Raw genomic sequence first — 6,318 nt, forward strand, 5'->3', positions numbered from 1 at the left:
TAAACTCTTCCAACCTATAGTCTCCGGGGGGTAATTTCAAAGTGATCTGTTTCTTAATTTCAAATTTAAGGCATGCCTTAACAAGATTTTGAAGAAGTGACCAATGGTATAGCCAGAAAACTAATGATTGTATAAACATAAACATGTTGACCGATGTCATCCTGGATAAAAAAACTAAACATGATATCTTTTTATCACGATATGAATTAATCAAGATCCCAATTTTCTGTGGATGGTACTATACAGTATTTTAATGGTTGACTATTAACGGTTGTTCGTTTCAGGCTTGTGGTGTCGCAAAATTTACAAATTCTTATTAAACCCTTGTAATTGTAATAATCTCCGCATCGACCATTGAAGCCCTCAACACTCGTTATGATCGTACTGATCCCATTTAGTAGAAACATTTCAAAGCAGATGTGACACAATTTGGTTTTATCCCGATAACTTTTGTTATTATTTTGAATGAAATGTTTAAATGTTGTCTAAAAAAAATGAAATGTGCTTCCTCATTTATTAAGTAACAATCTTCTATCGGCATGTCTCGATATACGCCTGGTACTGAATTAGAATGTTGAAAACGGTGGTATGCTTTTTTGTTATGTCGGAGTCGATTTCAAATGTTTTAATTATTTATATTATAAGTTTGTAATTTATAATATTGTCCTCTTTCAATAAATGAGTAAGCATTTGTTCCCTAAGTACCGGAATATCAAAATAATTAATACAGAAAAAAAAACTTTTCATTGAAATGATGTCTGATAATAACATGAATGTAAAAACTAAAAACTGACAGTTTCTTTTAATTTATTCTTTTTCCTAATGATTTAAAAGTTTTAAGAAAGTACAATATTTCGTACAAGTCTCTGTTATTTATATTTGGGAGAGAAATTGTGGTTTTTAATGGGGTATTATTAGTAAATTTAAATAAATTTCCAAAATAGATAGAAAAATGAATGAGAAAACCGAGTACCATTTCTATATTAATAAACATAGTAACACTCAAAATTTAAAAAACAACAACAATGATTTACAAACTTACAAATATGATAATGTATGGTTATGTTTTTTTATATCCACGTCACCTGAAAAGATATGATGATATATATTTTATGGTAAATATGATTATACAGATTATTATTTTATACATCAATAGCCAATTATATACATCATAAATGGTTAAACCATACATATGAAATCAGACTTCTGATAAGTATGAACAATAAGAATAATCAAAACAACTTTTATAAATAAAAATGTATATACATTTTTTTTTACATCAACAATCAATTATTTACGTCATACGTGGTGAAGCAACAGTAAAACAATAATTATTAATTAAGTCTACACTGTACATACAATCAATATAAACTAAATATTTCTTATTTTATTTTTTTGTTAATACGTCCTTTGTGTACTAATATGTACTTATATGAACTCTTTTATGTCATTATGTGTTAAATATAATTCAGTATGATAGTCTCCTTTCATCAACAATCTAAGATTATAATATTGATAAAATTCTAGTTCAAGGCAGAAGGAATCTCCATAACAATTTGTCCAGAAGTATTTTCAAACAGTATACCTGTCGTGTCAATGTGTAATTTGGGAACTTATCCAAAGTTCATTTTCCTAATTGGTATATTATTAGGTAGGTCAATGTTCCATTCTGATCTACATGTGTTAAAATTGAAAATGTTAATATCTAAACATATTAATCCATTACTAATGTGAATGTAGAGAATTGTACCTTTCTGTTGTTTAAAAATTCTAATTTGCTCAGGATCATTATTGTTTTTAACATGTGAATGAAGATAAGTATGATAATAAAATGTTCGTACATGTATTCCAATGTTTCGCTGAGAGCATACGCAAATTTGCGTATTGGAGATAATGTCGTTGTGAGCGTGAACATCAATGTCTGAGCGGCGGTGGTTTTAATTAACATCATCATTACTGTCAATTCCCGTAGTTTTCTTACGAGGAAAATCGCGTTACAGAATGTTAACGTGATACCTACAATTGAAATAATGTTAAAGGTGGATAGAGTAGATTCGATTGAAATTTCGCCATCTAACATAGCTTCTGTTAGGTCATGGTACGCGATTTGATTATTCTTTGTTCTTTTAACGAATGTATCCAAATCTATTTCTAGCTTATGCGATCTCTTCAATATATCTTGCGTATTTTTCTCAGATATTTTAAATTTAGATAATAATACTTCAATTGGATTGTTGTGTGAGATTTCGTTTAACATTTCATCCAAAATTGTATTATTATAGAATTATTGCAATAACGGTAGAATAACTGGATGTATTTGATCGATATTAATGTCATGTTTAACACATTTGGTGATATGTGCTTCTATGTGTTGTGTGTTTGTCACCAGATTGCACCTACACGGTATATTTAAAACACAAAATTTGCAACCAATAATTTACTGTGAACTGTTCACACATTCCAGTCGTAAATCGATTTGCAAGTATACTAGTCTTTTTTCGTGGTTAAGTATTCTTATTTCTGACGTTAACGCGTTACGTACAATTTTAAATTCACAAATGTCTTTAACTCTACCCCGTGTTTCATGAGCTCTATGAAACAATTATTATTGATATCTTTATCAAATACCACATTGTTTTTTCATAAAATTATTGTTCCAATTGAGGAGCAGTCTCGTAAGTACGTTTCATGAGGAAATGCGTATATCAGATGTTTTTTGTTATTTACAAGATATTTTGGTTTCTTAGTGTATTCGTTGACGTCTGTATTTTTGATATCGTTGTTAAGAGGAATGGGAAAGAAATTTGATTCATAAATTTCATTTTCCATACTGTTTATCAGTGGAAACAACACCATTATGTATATCGAGCTGTCTATACGACCATAAATAAATTCAGCGTGGTTGTAGTAAAATGACAATTCCATGGGCTGTATTCACCAACAATTCTTTTCTTTAGAATAAATAATAAAGAAAATTGTTTATTCTTTACTTTTCTAAGAACGTTTTGAGGTCGATTCTTTATCGGTATTCACCAACGCTATTTTTAGCGTTCTTTACCAAGAATTACTTGTTATTGATGTAAGCGGTTTTGGTACACGGCAATTTCGGAAACGCATACAAAATTCGGAACCGTTTTCGCGTCTTCTGTCACTACAAACAATATGGCGGAAAGTAATACCGTCTGTAGAAATCGTTGGTCCGAACAGGAGGAAACTGTGATTGCAAACGAAATAATCAAGAACCACGATGCCCCGTTCGGACCAATGACAGGTTGTGGAGCGCTGAAGATAGGAGAAGTTAGGCGTAGAGCCTGGGAAGCGGTGGCCAATTTGCTAAACTGGTTTGTACATTTGGACACATTGGTGTTTTCAATTTTCCAAATTTTGTAAATTCTAGCACAAGCAATATTTATGCAGTTAATTCATTATTTGGTTTTCAACTATTGACTATATTATTGTTAATTTGTGTAATGTTTAAAAACAAACATAATTTTGATTATTATATGACATAAATATTAAAAGCAGATGAACTTGACAATTCTAGCACAAAAAATTACCATAGCTAATATAAAATGTATAATGCTTCACTATGTTTAAATAATAACGCTTTCATGTTCAAAAAATTCCAATTTTGTTTTAACCAAATCCATAATTTGTCATTCATTAGGTATTTCAACTAGTTTATTTGTTAATAATTCATTAATTTTGTTTGGTTCAAACACACATGAAATGTAGAATGCAATGTGGCTACATGAATTAAGGAATAAACAATCATTTGTTTGTTTTTAATCATATCTTAGACTCTATTTCTGATTTATAAAAATGTGCCAAATTGCATTTAATTTATTTCAGCCAATTTTCCACCTACAGGCGCACAGGTCCGGAAGTGAAAAAGAAGTATTATAATATGAAAGACAAGAGTAAGTGAAATTTAGGAAATTAACTCCTGTGTTATTTTTCTCTGAACTTAGTGATTCTTATGTAATAAAAATAATAAGTACATTGAATTTATTAAAGTGAAACATCATAGTTACTGTGTGAAAAATAGATAAAATGTGTTATTGATTTTTTTGTTATAGGTTCATTATTATATTTTTAGCCTATGCTGTCTACAAGCAATATTTTTGAGAGATCCATAATTAAAAAGTGTGAAAATAATATTAACTTTGGGGAATTTAATGAATTTTGAACGTTGTTAAATTAATAACTACAGTGCAATTTTTCACTGGCCCAGCATACTCATACATAATGTGCAAATTGAGATACATGAAAAATGCTTAAAATAGCATCAAATCAAACATTCGTTTAACTTTTGCTCCTACTGTTTATTTAAGACTCTATAATTACACAGTTTCTTCTCAAAATAACTATAGCAGGGACTAAAAATGACGAGATGAGGAGGCCAAGCACTGGTGGAGGGCCCGAGTGAAGGAGTTCACCATCCCGCAAGGCATTCTCCTAGAGCATTTTGGGGATTCCGCCTCTCGTGCAGGGGTCCCCAATGCAATCGACACTGATGGTTTGTACAGTTAATACAAAATATAATACCAATGTCATTGCTTATCATTATAATTCTATTTTCTTTTTTCTTTAAGCTTTTAAAGTTAATATAAGTGGCTGATTCTTCATTCCACTTATTGTTAATTATTGGCATTATGCTTTGGTATTCAGTCATGAAGGTAATGTTTAACAAAGATACTATTAATTCATGATTGGAATGAAATACAATAATTTTTAACTGAATAACAAAAGTATTTTATTAAAGATTCATCATATTTCACCTTTGTCTGTTTGTTTGAATTGTTTTCAGTACATATCATATCTATGTTTGATTGTGAATTATAAACGGTTCAAATAAAAATTATCTGTATTCCTTTATTTACTTAGCTCCAGAGGGTACCCTATTCCCTAGTTGTTAATTATAAACTGTTCAAATGAAAATTATCTGTATTCCTTTATTTACTGAGCTCCAGAAGGTACCCTATTACCCAGTATTATAGATTTGGGCAAGATTCCAACAGGTAAACTATTAAAATAGATTACGCTATCCATCTTTGCTAATTACAGAATTGCGAATGGAGAAAGCTTTTGTATTAAACATAAGATGTTGATAAATTATTTCTATTCATTGCTCAATACATGTATGTAATATTGCTGAAATGCATTGACGAAGACTTGTGTTGTTGAGAAAAGTATGTTCTATAAGAAAATATATACATTCTTTTAGTACATATATCATCGATTGTTTAATACTAGATTCACTTTCTTGAAACTACCATAAGGTTTATCAAAATGTAATATCTATGGTTGTACTTATTATCTTCCTCAATGTTTCGAGTGGTTTTATGAATGATGTATGCTAACAACAAAATCTAAAAATGAGTGAATACAAATTACACTGATGGATTATGTATTTATATTGTGTTTATTACACAGATGGAGCCACAAGCTTGACATTTACATTAGATGAAAGAGGTTAGTGACAAGGGCCTAGTTTTTATGTTAATGTTTTGGTAAACTAAAAAAAAATATTCAAAACTAATTGAAATATGTAATTTGTGTAAGTAAATTCATGACAAATAGGTAAATTGGTTGAAAAAGTCCAATTTAAATTTAACAAATGACATGAAGAGTTTTAGCCTCTGACTTTGTGTTATGATAAACTTTGTTAATTATACTTGAAGGATGCATTATTTTTATTATGCCCCCCTTCGAAAAAGAGGGGGTGTATTGTTTTGCACATGTCGGTCGGTCTGTCTACCATATGGTTTCCGGATGATAAATCAAGAACGCCTGGGCCTGTGATCAGGAAAGTTCATAGGTACCTTGATCATGACTGGCAGATGACCCCTATTGATTTTCAGATCACTAGGTCAAAGGTCAAGGTCATATTGACTTTAACGTTTTCACACAATGGCTGCCACTACAACTGACAGCCCATTATGGGGGCATGCATGTTTTACAAACAGTCCTTGTTTTCATTATTTTCATTAAAAACTAACAAATTGTTTGATTTTTGAAGGTGCTCAAAAGACGTCATGTTGTGTATCCCAACTTGCATCGGTAGATGAAGCTGGACCATGTTCGTCAGGGACTAGTGAGTATTATAAGTGAATTTATTTCATATTTCACCAAATGCATACATGTACATATTCAATTCATCCCTATCATGTGTAGCATTTTATATCACTGTTTTTTTTTTCAAAAGTAATAAATTGAAACATTTAAATATCACTTTCCAATTGAATGAAACATCACTCATGTTATCCATGTAATTGTGTGAAACTTAAATTTGCGAATCTGAAACATTTTTCAATT

At 30.2% G+C, this 6,318-nt stretch overlaps 1 long non-coding RNA gene across 1 annotated transcript; it reads left to right on the top strand.

The window, feature by feature from the left end:
- The first annotated feature begins 3,108 nt into the window (after window positions 1-3,108).
- LOC127838758 (uncharacterized) lies at window positions 3,109-6,097 on the top strand. The gene is made up of 3 exons (XR_008029938.1): window positions 3,109-3,341; window positions 3,853-3,920; window positions 6,023-6,097. It is a non-coding gene; the product is annotated as an uncharacterized LOC127838758 (long non-coding RNA).
- Window positions 6,098-6,318: the final 221 nt, after the last annotated feature.

Source organism: Dreissena polymorpha, chromosome 7 (genome assembly GCF_020536995.1).
Source record: "Dreissena polymorpha isolate Duluth1 chromosome 7, UMN_Dpol_1.0, whole genome shotgun sequence".
Taxonomy (NCBI): domain Eukaryota; kingdom Metazoa; phylum Mollusca; class Bivalvia; order Myida; family Dreissenidae; genus Dreissena; species Dreissena polymorpha.